Source organism: Rhinolophus sinicus, chromosome 3 (genome assembly GCF_057876585.1).
Source record: "Rhinolophus sinicus isolate RSI-liver-muscle chromosome 3, RSI-T2T, whole genome shotgun sequence".
Taxonomy (NCBI): domain Eukaryota; kingdom Metazoa; phylum Chordata; class Mammalia; order Chiroptera; family Rhinolophidae; genus Rhinolophus; species Rhinolophus sinicus.
In genome coordinates this window covers 81,341,482-81,355,314 of record NC_142503.1, presented here as the reverse complement: position 1 = coordinate 81,355,314, position 13,833 = coordinate 81,341,482, and the positions used below count along the sequence as shown (strand labels likewise).

General features: G+C 42.4%; 1 protein-coding gene across 2 annotated transcripts in view; it reads right to left on the bottom strand.

Annotated features, from left to right (window-relative positions):
* The window catches only part of TNFAIP8 (TNF alpha induced protein 8), a 109,554-nt gene that overhangs the window by 95,253 nt on the left and 468 nt on the right, over positions 1-13,833 (bottom strand). The window lies entirely within an intron of this gene.

The following is a 13,833-nucleotide window of genomic DNA, read 5'->3' as shown; positions in this document are numbered from 1 at the left end:
ACAGAAGTGTCTCATTTTGTAGCTCTGGAGCCTCCTGGAAAGAATCAGGGCCAGAGTGCTGGCTTTCCACCTTGAACCCCTTGAGCAGAATTCCTCATTCCACACAGGGCAGAGAGCATGCCTTCCAGAGCGTGCCAGGCAGTACCCTTCTTGCTCTACCCATGGCTTCAGCCTTCCCTGGTTTCAATGCTTTAAATGACAATGAAATGTGCTGGAGATAACAATCAAAACCATGAAATTTCAGAGGGATTAGAGATCATCTAGTCTACACCTTACATTTCTTAGATGTGGTACTTACGACCTAGAGGATTGACCGTCTCAGTGAGATTACATAGCCAGTCACTGCACAGCCCACCTTCCACACACCTGTTCAGGGCTTTTTCCGTTAGAGAGAACCAAATAATATCTGCATCCTTTGCTAAATTATTTCAAAAAGACCATGGAAGCAAAATTTGTCTATAATATGCCCTTGAATAGAAATATGATGCTTTAACAAAAAAAGACATTCTGAGAACATATGTAGAGCCAGCACAGAAAGAAACGCAAAAATTTTATTTCAGAGAATTGTAACTTCTTTTTCCACCAAATCCACCCCTAGAATTTCTAACCCAGTTCAATACTAGAATGTCTAACAAGTTCCAAAATGGACACATTTAGGTTTCACCACCCTTCTCCTGTCCCTTGTCATTAACAAGCAAACTCTGGTTATAATGCTGACTTATCAGAAAGATACGAAGCTCTCCCCAGCCCTAACGACAGGATTTTCAAACCTGGGACTAACCCAGGCTGTGAGACCCAGCCATGTCTGCATAACTCCCCAATCCCCCTCCCAGTCATGCTGCAGAGGCTATATTATGGATCTTGAATAGCTCCTGAGAAAAGTCTGTTCACGATCTAAACATCCTATGTAACCAGCTGCACCCTCCAAGCCCTGGAGCCCAGTTCTGTTACTGACCTACGACAAGCCCCTGCAAGCTGACTACGTGAAGTCTGTTTCTGCAGGGGAAAGCACAGCAATATGGTTAAGAACCAATGGATGTGAATATCAGCTATGCTTTCGACCTTGGCTAAGAACTTAAACTCTCATAGTCTGTTTCCTCATCTTTGAAATGGGGATAGTCATAATGGGACCTAGGATTTGGCAATGCATATAAAGACCTTAGTACAATGCTTGGCACATGGTAAGTGCTCAATAAATATTGAGCATCAGCTGACTCATACGGGGATCAATGAGGCAAAAGGCAAAAAATACAAGCAGCTGGAAGCAAGAAAAGAAGAAAACGTCTTCAGCATGATTTCTGCTGAATTAATAAAAGCAGACCAGAAAAGGGTTACGTTTTTACGCAAGTCCGTATTTGTCTGCGGAGAGGCCTAGCAGCTAAGAGTCATTCCCAGCACTGTTTCAATGGAAACTTGAAATGCTAGATCTGGGAAAAAACACAGTAGGGTGATCAGGCTGGTAAGCTGCCTCCTGGGGCTCAGCCACAAGAGTACGGAGTCTGACTCTGCAGTTCCTACCTCGGGGTACTGACCAAGAACAGAAAAGCGGGTCAAACAGAGAAATTTCTCATGTCATGGCAGCTTTTCCATATCACCGACTGCTACCAGTGAGAGTTCCCTGGGGTGGTCAAGGCTATGGGGTTTCACTATTTCTTCATACTGGAAATAAGAGCTCACCTCAGCCTTCAATCCACTGGGGGCAGCGACACTATTCCATTACTGCGGGGTTATTCTTTCTCATCATTGCTTTCGTAGGGTGAATGTTTTTAAAAACTACGTATCATAATGTTTATGCTTTTTTTTTTTCTTTTTTTTTTTCTGTTAGTTACATGGCACTGAGGAATTCAAGAGGCAGAGGGAGAAAAGGCTGCACGGCCCATAGGCCAGGACCTAACAGGGAGAACCAGGGTGAGGACATTGCTAGACTAACACAGGACAAGCATAAAATCGGGCAGCCCAAGGTCATGCCCATATAACGAATGTGCTGAGAAACATGAGATACAAAGGTCAGAGGTCACAGACGTAACTCTATGTAGAAGGCAGACAGATAAATGACCAGGACCACGCAGCAGCAAGCCGCTAAGGCTTTGACCAAACTAACATGCCTGCAACACTAACTGGCGTTTAAATTTTAAAAACACAACACAGTGTGTATGTTGAACAAAACACATCAGGCATTACAGCTGGGCCTAGGGCTGCCAGTTTGATATCCCGCCATGGGTTCTGGTGGCCAAAAAGTGAAAAGTAAAAAGGTCAGCCAAGAAAGGGAAGGGCAGGCAGCACCCCAGCGGCCTCAGAGAGGCTAGGGCCTGGGCCCTGCATGCCAGGGGCCTGGGCGTTTAAAGCCACAATGAGGTCACTGATCCCAGGAGCCATACCTAAAACCCACAACGGGGAGGGAAGCCTGCACAAAACCACAGGGGCATTCGCTGTAGAACCGGACACTCTGGGAGCCGGGGATTCCCAGTGTGCTAGTCATGAAAACACAGTAACATGAGAATATGGTCTAACAGCGTGACCCTCTGTGTATAGGGACAACTCAGGACCCACACCCTTCTGCTCAGGGAAGAGCCTTTCTCAGTGAGCACAGCTATGTCTGAGGCAAGGCCGCCTGATTGGAGGACAAGAGACAAAAGGGCAGGGCAATTCCTGGCGGGCCAAAAAGGAAAGAAAAACACCTACATCCTACCACATCACTTATTTCATAAACAAGTGTATAATTTAGTGCTAATGCTATACACTTTACAAGGTATAGCTGAGGTTACAAAGATAAAAGGCTATATGTACTGAGAGCAAATGGCTTATTCTGGGTTAACAGGAGGGAGAGCTTATTTGGCACGAGGGTTGGCCAGGTCATAAACTTGGGTTTGGTAACATAAAACCTCACTAATCACTGTACTGGAATGCTAGGTAGATAGCAAATTGAAGGCAACAGAGATATAGTCAATGCTCTCAAAAGTGCTAAAAGAATAGGTCATATAGAGGGAAAGAAAATTAGATAATCACAATCAAGAGTTTTTGACAACAATACTTTGTCAGAAGAATAGCAGGACCATATTTAAGATTCTAAGGAAAGAAAATGTGGGCCAAGGATGTTATATCCAACAAAACTGATCTATCATAAAAGGTCACAAAGCATAATGAAAAAATTAGAAAAAAACAAAAATATTAGAGTATATTGTTCCCATGAGTTCTACCTAAGGAGTCTAATGCAGAAAGAGCTTCAACAAAAATGTCTAGGTCACTGATATGAGGACTGATAATAAGCAGGACTTACATACCGTGTTTCCCCGAAAATAAGCCTAGCCGGACAATCAGCTCTAGTGCATCTTTTGGAGCAAAACTTAATATAAGGCCCCGTTTTATTTTACTATAATATAAGACCTGGCCTATAATATAATATAATATAATATAATATAATATAATATAATACCCAGTTTTATATAAGACTGGGTCTTATATTTTTGCTCCAAAAGACGCATTAGAGCTGACTGCCTGGCTAAGTCTTATTTTTGGGGAAACATGGTAGTTACCTATAGAAAGGAGGAGACTGGTATATGTTGAATACAGGACAATTAAATGGGTAATTATAAGATATTCTATCCCCCCTGTGACTACAAAACTAGGATCCTAAGCGTGGAAGAAAGGAAATACAAATGTCATATAGAAGAGGGTAAACAAAAACCTACAGTCTTGAACTTGGCTTGGAAATATCAATATGAACTCACAATGTATTATATCTTTCTATGTGTATTTATGTTTGTGTGTAAATGTGTGCAGGTGCATGCATGTATTTTCACAGCTCTGACCAGTAAAAAGGCCTAGAAACAATGACCATTCCAGTGCATGATCATCCCTAGTGCCTGGATGATGGCCCTGAAATACCACTGAAGAAATGGCTAATTCCAGGTCAAGGCAGGAACGTACAAGACAAGCCTAGATCCCCTTAACATACCAGGTAGCACAGAAGCTACCAAAGATTACTAAGGACATGGCTGAAGAACTGAGGAGCCAACTGGTCAAAGATGGGACTACTGGAGTCTTAGTAAAATTTAAATTTCAATGGATTGAAACCCATCAAATATATTTAATTCTTCAATCATAACAATTTAAATAACCCAATATTCACCTTCTGAGAATAACAGGAAACCAATTCTTGAAAACTGGACAGAATCTAGCATTTATCACTATATTTCTATGTGAACTATACCATTGGGTAATCAAATTATAGATTGAAGGGAAGCCTATCCTTCTAAATTATTCCAGCTAATAAATCAAAATGGTAGAATTAGAATATCACCATTCTGCAATCCCCAATAAATTAATAGGTCTAGACAGTAAGAATCAACAGCTGCTAATGTCAAAAAGGAAAAACCAGACATCACGTGCCTCCCAGTGACAGGATACAGGAGCACCTGTAATCTTGCCAAAGTGATCAAAGCTGAGTCTGATTAAGCCTTTGGACCCAGATGCAGGATAGAGGGCAAAGGAACAAGTTGAAGTGCACCATGAATATGCATCTTCCTTGCTATCAAGACTGTAGGAAACTCTACCGATCCAACAGCCCAGGTCCATCCACAACAACAACAACAAAATTATATTTTTTAAATGGGTGAAGATGTTAAGGGAATCTGTAGCTTCAAAGAGACTTAAGACACATCAAGTTTTTAAGAAACGGGCAAGACTAGACTACTGTGGGTCAGGCTGCTACTTGGGTGATAAAACAGCAGAGCGCGAGGAAGTGATTACTATGAAAGTTGGGGTAGCATTCACTTTCGGAGGGACAGAGGGGAAGGTCACTGGAACAGGGTATGTGAAGGCGCTTTTGGGGTGGCTGGCAAAGTTGTATTTCTTGACCTGAGTGATGGTTAAATGAGTGCTTGCCTTATAGTAATTCACTAAAGTGTGCATTTGTTTTGTGTGGGGTTTTTTGGTAATTGTGTTGTATTTGACAATAAAAGTGTTTGTTTGTTTTTAAATTGTTAAGAAGATCTAGGTGTGTCAGCACAGCAAAAGCCAACTGATGGGAAAGACTGTAAGGTACAGAGGAGGGAAAGGCCCGGCAGCAAATCAGCTGGGAGCCACTGTCTTATGAAAGACTTGAGTTTCAATGAACTTTCCATGTTTAAGGTAAATGATTCCATCTACATTATTTTAATTAAATTTGCCTTATAACACCTTAAATTATTTCTTAAAGCTTATAGCAAATGATGTGCTCCAAAATAACTCAAAGCCAATCTCAATTTAAAATGAGCTCTTGAATGCCTACTGGAATTGCAAAAAGCTGTTTGTTGGGTCTCACAAGCATAAGATTAATCACTTGACTACAAGTTGTAGCATTGAACATACCAGCCTAGGGCAGCTTCAAGTCCCTAGAATTAGACATGGAACTTACCCCTGTTATTCCCCTACTCAGCTTCCCATGCAAACTATTAGCAAAAGATTAAAAAAAAACTGAACAAAACAATTTCCCCCAAATTTGAAGCATCCTAAAGTCTAAGTAAACTGCCACACCCCAGGTGCTGTTACAGCGTTAGCAACATGAGTTCAGAAACTAGGTGAAGAAATGCTGGCTCTCCCAAGGTCTACACGGGTTCTGAATTGTGGGGCTGGGACCTAGGAGCAATGGCTCCATTGCACAACTGGCATTACAGCCACAGGCGAGAAGCACACACAGTCTGGCATGTATGCAGGTCACCTCCCCTGCTGCCCAAGCATTCTGCAGGTGAAACTTCAGCACCATGACCGTCAAGAAGTTGTCCCAGCTTTTATCAAATTTGCCTCACACCGAGACTATAACCAGAGGACAAATTTGCTATCACACAGATTGGCACTCTGCAACATGAGCCAATAATGAAAAGACACATTTCTCTGGGTTATTACTAAAATAATCCAACTTCTTCCTAGGAAAACGGAGAAGTCCGTTTGGGAAGTGCAGCTCCATTGACTTTGAACTTCCACACCCCCTACTCTGAATTACATTTGAAATAAACACAGGTTTTTGGTACAATCTGCAGATGGAAACAGGTCGACAAATGACAGACCTTGAGTGCTGGGACATGGCCCTGCACACTCTGTCTCACTCCGAGTCTGGCAGAGGCGACTAGTGGCTTGTTGAGGTCACCAGGTGAGTGAGTGCCAGCTGGGCAGACTCCCACGGTTCACCTTTCTACTACTGAAAATAACAAAATGTGAAAAACAAAATTGGGACACAAGTTATGAAGCAGATCCTAATGGTTGGAGAGGTAGCAGCCTTTGAGAGTTCACAGAAAATGAGGGAGTTTGCAATTTTATTCACAGCACAAGTGTGGGTGGTGGCAGAACTGCACCGGTGTGAATCTCAACTTGGCCAGGCATCTGTGGCACGTTATTTAATCTCCCCAAACCTCAATTCCTCATCTGTAAACATGGATTAACAGTAACACCCTTCTCATAGATGGGTTATGAAGATGAAATGAAAAAATGTATATAAGCACTTAGCACAGTACCTGGCCCATTATAAGAACTCGACAAATGTTTGTCATGATTACTGTTCCTGGGGTTGTGAACATTTCCAGAAACAAAAAGAACTTTCTCCGATGGGCATCTTCCAGGTTTGAATGCAGGATGCTGTTTCAAAAGTAACTAGTGCATTCTTTTCCTTTTTTTTTTTTTTCAGTGCAATTTTTATAAACCTACAATCCTTAACATGAAAGAGTCACTGCTGGTAGTAATTAAGCATATGTGATTTTCATCACCTTCCACGTCTTTTTTTCCTCCCAACTACTTACTTATCATGGGTAGCTAGTTTTCATTTATTATTATTATTTGGGATTATGATTTGTAATAGTGATGGCCTTAGCTAGACATCTTCTAGGGCATGGGAGCTGAGTCCAGAGCAGATGTTCTATGTCTGCCCCATAATCATACCCATCTCTCTTTTTCCTATTGGCACAGCCACTTCCCACTGTGGAGGTTCCGTCAACACCCACTACTCACTTTCACAGCTTCCCTTGCAGCTATGACTAAGTTCTGGCCAAGGAGGCCTGAGGAAACTTCAGGAAAGATTTTATCCCCTGATGAAAACAGACACTACAAGAGCAGAAAATGGTTTCCTCAGCAATGGGCACCTTATGCTCCCCCCAACTTCATTCAAAGGCAGCAAGTGTGTGTGGATATGGGGGAGGGGTGGGACACAGAAAGGGCAGCGATAAATCTGTTCTCTTATCTCCACAAGTTACTGCCAACCTCCTCCAAGCACACCCACCCCTAATTTTACCCCTTCAAGATTGTGAGGCTGGGAGGCCCGTGATGTGCTGGACTCTGGGGCAGCAAACCTGGAGGAGGGCTGGATAGAGAAGAAGACTGAGGCAAGACTCAAATTAGTCCATTTTCATACTTGTTGGTCCATAGTCAAGTATTTAAACCTAGAGGGAAAAAGTAGTGTTTCTACTAGAATTAGTAGTATGTATCATCCATAGCCTTTATTATTCCTAATTCCTATGGCCCCTTATTAAAATAAATCAAAAATTGATTAGAATTCAGAAATAAGGAAGAAAATCTCACGTACTAGCACAACTCAAAATGTTAAAAAAAAAAAAAAAGGAGGACAAAAGTTACAAAAAGATGGCTTCAAAGAAAAAAGTCTGTTCTCCATATTCCAATGCCCACCGTCATGAAATGAGAGAGGAACTCTGAGAACAGGGCTGATTGCTGTAGGTGTCAGGACCTCTGGACAGGGAGGTAGACCTAGGGTAGGGAAAACAGGCGATTTGGCAACTCAGAGTCTTGGGCCGGGGGCTCCTCCCAACATGAGCCACTCCTGAAAAAAGGACACTCTTCCCATGTCAGTGATCTACAAAGCAACATGAGATGTCCTCAAGTCAGCCGACACTTCGATGATGGTGTCAGCATTGCCAGTGATTCGAAATCTAGATTTTCAACTAATGAACACTGAGCAGTTTCCTCAATGTCTCTGCTTCATGGTTTTGAATTCCTGAATCTATTTGTGGGACACCACTAGCGGTTTGGATTGTTATTTTCTGTTCTTGACCTGGTTGTTGGTCCACATTTTTCAGGCCAGCGAGGACCTACTTGAAAAACTACTTTGTTATTTCTTAGGATGGGTACAGAGGTGTTCATTTTGTGCATGTACATTTCAATCTTCTTTAAACTTTAAAGCTACTCTGCAGTTTCAAGAGATTTGCTCTTTCCACTGCCAAAACAAACAAACAAACAAAACCCTACAGATAGCTGCTGCCTGAATAATCTTTATAGACAAGACATTAGGGATTTTCAATTGGCTATGCACCTGAGGACCTTGTTACAAATAAATACAGTAAGACATTAGAAAAGTGCAGTTTCATTTGGTGTTTCACCTTTGTGACTGTCCAGATAAACAGTCTCAAACCACCCCACCCAGGGTAGGGGCTGCTTGCTTCCTTGGGGGGCTCCCTGTTGATACATGGTCTCTCCCCCTGACAAGTAATAGTGGCCGTTCTTTCAGGCACGATTAGTCAATCCAGGCAATAAAAGCAAAGGAAGAAAATGGCTAAGAGTGTGCAACAGAGAGGCCATCGCCAGACGCTTGGGGCGGTCTGAGCTCCTTCACCTCCTCCAGGTATACTCCATGAGTCACTGGGAACCTCGCTCTGAACCAGGGCAGAAGGAAGTCCATCGCTAAGTGAAGACTGCTCTGCCCTTTTAGGGCGGTGATAGTATTTAAATAAACACCAACGATTTCCCAGAAAACGACCTCATCTTTTTCAATAGAGAAGAAGGAAAAATAAAGGAGTTTTTCCTGATCTCAGAGTGGTGGAATTAGGTACTGGACTTATTTCTTAAAGGTCTGAGACATCAAAATTTTGAACGTTGCAAATGGTTGCCAACATTATGCCTGCGGTCTCTCTCGGAAGCCCGAGGAATTTGTGCAGAATTCTCTTCTGGCATCTGCATGGGTGTGAGAGCCAGAACCCAGTCAGCGCAAGAGCCAGAGGTAGGAAAGGGTGAGGATAGTTAGGTCTCCAACGCACACACCACAACCTGTCTCCCTTACTTGGGTTCACAGTCATATTATAAGAAACTTTTTTTTTTTTTTTAAATAAATAAGATAGCTGGGAGTGGAGGAGACTTAAACTAAATGAATTTGGTTTGAAGGAGTAAGAGCCAGGCTTAGAGAAGGTATTAGCCGTGTGGGCTGTTTCTTACTTTTTGGCTCCTTTTAAATATTCCTGAGTGTACTTGAACGCCCAGAAGAGCTTGCCCCAGTGGACAACCCTGCAGATTCATGCCTGCCCTCTGCCTCCCGGAACTCCCACAAGTTCCCCTGAAGACATGCCAGCCTGAGTCTCTTTGCGACACCTAGGGCAGCTAAGACATATCTATCTTTGGATAATCTGGTTTCATCCATTACGTTTTAAACAAGAGCCTCCAGAGGTAAAAGGCCAACCCAATGCTCACAACGTAACTATAATGGGTCTTAGAAAAGCTCCGTTCATGCACAGGGTGGCTTATGGATGCCATGCCTTTCTATGAAGCTCAGACACCTAAAATCCAGACACCCTACCCTGGTCTACTTCTCTTCAGCAGCAGCATCAAGATTTGCCTATATAATCAATCACATGACCCTGCAGCTGGCAATCACCGTATTGTGCTACGTTCACTCCATTCTCTGGGCTCCTCTGGCATTGTTTTGAGGGGGGAAAAGAAAATTTATGCTAAAAGCACATGAAGTACAAGTTATGACTCTCCCTTTCTACTCCATTGTGACCCAGTATAAACACCAACCTCTTTAGATTAGACCGATTTGGTCAGTCCAACAGCCCACCCCTTGCTGGGTGACTTCGGCACACTGGACAACTGGAGAGGAAGGAACACTCTGGTATTTAATCCACACAACAATCCTATGATGTCAATACTATCCCCTGTTTTAAGGTGAAGAAACAGGCTCAGAGAGCTTAAGTAGGCTGTCCAAAGTCACACAGCCAGTGGTGGCTGAGCCATGAACAGCTGATTCTATTAGATTGGTGCAAAAGTAACTGCAGTTTAAAAGGTTAAAAATAATTGCCAAAACCGCAATTACTTTTGCACCAACCTAATAACAGTCGTTATTATATGTGAACCAGCCACTTATTGACTAAGCTAAAAGTGTTCATTATTCCCAATGTTTAAGGACATGACAACAAGTGGAATTTGGGACTTAATTCCATTCAGTCAGTGAAGAAAGAAACTCTGGTGTGTTTATAAGTCCAGTAGAGGCCCATTCCTGTGGATTCTGACCAGTTTTTTGTTTCTTTTTTGGGGGGGAAGATTGCTAGATGCCTAGCCTTAAGTCACCTTGAGGAAAATATAGCCGTGCTGGTCTATGACCCCTCATGTCTATAGGAAAAAGCACAACCCTAGAAAAACAAACTTAATGCCCATCCAGCTTTCCAGCTGGTTGTGAACCTCTGCTGTCTTGGTTCTAAACCCTAAATACTTGCCACTAGAGAAAAAGCAAATGCTCACGAAAAAGATGGGTGGATATTACCTGCATATTGCAGCACCTGTGACATTTTAAAACAAGTTTCTCAGCAACTTCTATGCTTGTCATAAAAGGCCAAGAAAACAAAATCCTGTTGGAATCAGGTTTATTGCAGCTATAATCCTGGTTATTTGCAGTTATAACACTGGTTACTGACACATCAGAAGAAATATGTTTATTCAGTCTTATTATTGAGAAATAAAAAGAAAATGGTTCTTCTGATGTCCTAAGGAAGTGCCTTGATTTTCCTTTGTGGAACAGAGTTCTGCACCCATTTTTGCCACTATCAGCTGAGCTTCAAGGACCCATTTTTCCCAGCAACCATTTTTCTGCAAGTCATCAGTCGTCTTGGATCCCAGGCCTCACCTGTACGTGAGGGTTGTGCAGTGGCACGAACACTGGAGCTCAGTAACTGCCTGCTGCGTGAATGAATGGTGCTTGCCTCCTGCAAGCTGGACTGAGGGGAGAAGCCTCCCAACTTGTATAATGGCAAATGTTATAGTTTAAGACTCGTGGGCCAGGTGGTAACTAAGTTGCCTCTTGCCTCTCACATTCTAGAATTATCTACCCTCCACCGGTGGCTCATTTCCTCTTCTTACCACCAAAATGTAGACCACACACTAACATCCACCGGATACTATTTGACTACATTTACATTTTACAACAAGGTTCACTGATTTTTTTTTTTTATTATTTTTTTTTTACCCTCCATGAATCATCCATTTGCAGCTACTGAGGAGCAGCACTGGTGGACAAAAGTCTAGAACTGCAGTCGGCTCAGACTTCAGGGTCAAAGTCATCAAAACCAGAGACAGGAAAGCTGGAATTAAACTGTTACCCACAGGAAAACCTAACAGTTGGGGTGTTAAAAGCTCCTTATCAGTGTTTGTTGAGTTCATACTGTGTACATTTAGTATTAAATGCAAGATGCGAGCAGTGTGAGTAAGGGTGAGGTGATAAAAGTTAATCTGGAACCACAGTGTCTTCCCTTCTGTCTCAGACTCGATTCTTTCTGTGAATGCGAAATTGGGGGAAACTGTCCATTTTTTACCCAGGTTGGCCCCTGTGCAGGTCCCCACTTCCCAAGTCCGTGCCCCTGGTACCGGGGCTGCACCGGGGCTCCATTTCCCCTTGATGAGAAAACAGGTGGCCCTTATTGTCATCACTGACCTTCCCCTGCCTCCTGAAGGTTACTCCATGTTCAATCCCTTGGATTTGTACCAGATACAAATTCTGCCTAGTGTGGAAACAAAGCTCCATTCTGACTGAGTTTGAATGACATCTCCAAGAAGGAATGTGTTACTTCCAAGGGGCTATCCTAAGCAGAAAAGGATTAATTGGATCAATTAACTATGAGACCTCTGGAGTGTGGCACTGTGGCAGATTCAACTTCCAGGATCCCCTATTTGAACTTCCCCAAGCCACCAACCATCTAGAAGCCTGCTCCTCCCCCCACATGGCATTTCCTAATGAGTGCTGTTTGGATGCAATCATTTCTCTCCACACACCCTTTCCTCCAATTTCAACAGAATAAAGAATTGCAGAGAACAGGCCTCATAAAATACGGTGTTCCTGGCCCTTGCTGTGTGCATGTTCACCTTCAGTTTCTGAAATTCTGTGAGGATCCCAAAACAGCTTGTCCTCACAACACCTCACAATGCAGGTGAAAACTGTATCTAGAAATATAGTCAGAAACAGAAAGTTAAGAGACAATGAAGATGAGATTTTCCAGCTCACACTCCTCTTCTCATTAAATTTAAAAACACTGGAACAAAGAAATAGTAAATCAAAAGTCTCCCTTAAAGAAAAAATTTTAAAGGACCATTTGTGCAGTATCACTACACTTTTGGGGGAATCTTCTTATATTAATAATATCTTAACAATTCTTAAATTATCAGATAATCTAGGTTAATATAATGACTTGTAAAGCCTATGTCTGTTAATGCAAAAAAGCTTAATACAAAACATTCAATATCTAAGATATTCATATTTTACAGGGAGGTAAAGTAGTAATCCATTTCCCTAAACTTTATTTACTCAAATTACAGGCAAATCTCAAAAGGTGGGCAAGGGGTTGGGGAGGCAATTAATGTGTATGGAGGGGAACAGACATCCAAAAAAATTCTACCAAAACAGCTAACTGTGTTACCAGCTGCAGTGTTCACAACTTGCTGACTTAACTCCCCATGACAGATCTAATTAGAAGGTGGCAATAAACGTTTCCAGGTGTTTAATTAAGTGTGATAATTATTTCTTTCCTTAAAGAGATGGAGTCATATGTTTACATTACAAAGCATAATGTTACCTTAGTTAAAACACTGTGGAAACACTTTTGTGTAACACAGAATTCAAAGCAGGATAAAAATATCTGCTGTGATAAGCAGACTTAGAAGGACTTAACAACTCTTTCACTTGCCAGTGCACAATGGCAACTTAAAAGACTGCTCTGTTCTGGTTATTTCCTTCAGCCACAGAGTTGTGTTATCCTTACACCTCAATGAATAATTTCTACTCAACATGTCATTCCCCTTCCAGCACTTCTTAGATGAATTATTTTCTTATCAAGAAAGTGGGGAGATTTTCTGGCTATCTCTACTTTCACAGAAAGATCACAGCAAGAACAAACTGAGAGCTACAAGGATTCAGACTATTCAAATTGGATGGGACCTCAGGAGCCAGGGAAGCATTTTGTAGATGGATTCAAGTACAGTACTGCGATTAATTAACTTTGTAATGTAAAAACATGCCCTACATTGAGATAGTATTGACTTGACCCCCAATGAACATAATTTATGGAGGACTAGATAAAATTATCAGTCTTAAGTAACTCAAGGATTTTGTTATTTCAACACTGGACACTCAGTTACGGTCTCCTTCTTTCCATGATTCCTACAGGGCACTATGCTCTTTCCATACAGAACGGCGTTTTACGAAATCAGTTGTCTTTAAAGACATGGTGTCCCGGAATCAATAAACATCCTTTAGGTGCCCAAGCCTGGTTGGTCAGCGTGGTCTTGAACGTACCTAACAGCACCCTGAGGCTCTCATCAGGTGTCTCGCGTCAGGTGCTTAGGGCTGTACTATCACACGTGTGCGTACACACACCTTTCTTCTTCAAAGTTAGTTTCCACCGTATGATCTCAAGACAACACTTCAGTCCCTGCCCGTTTTACAATGCAGGGTTGGATTACAATCTCAGGCCAGCATCTTGGTCTGCAATCTGGGGCACCCTGATAACCCAGTCCCTTTCGACAGCATGAGGGGTTACCAGGAGGGCGTGACACGTAGCGGGGGCCGCGTCTACAGAAGGAAGGAAGGAGTAGCATGTGGGG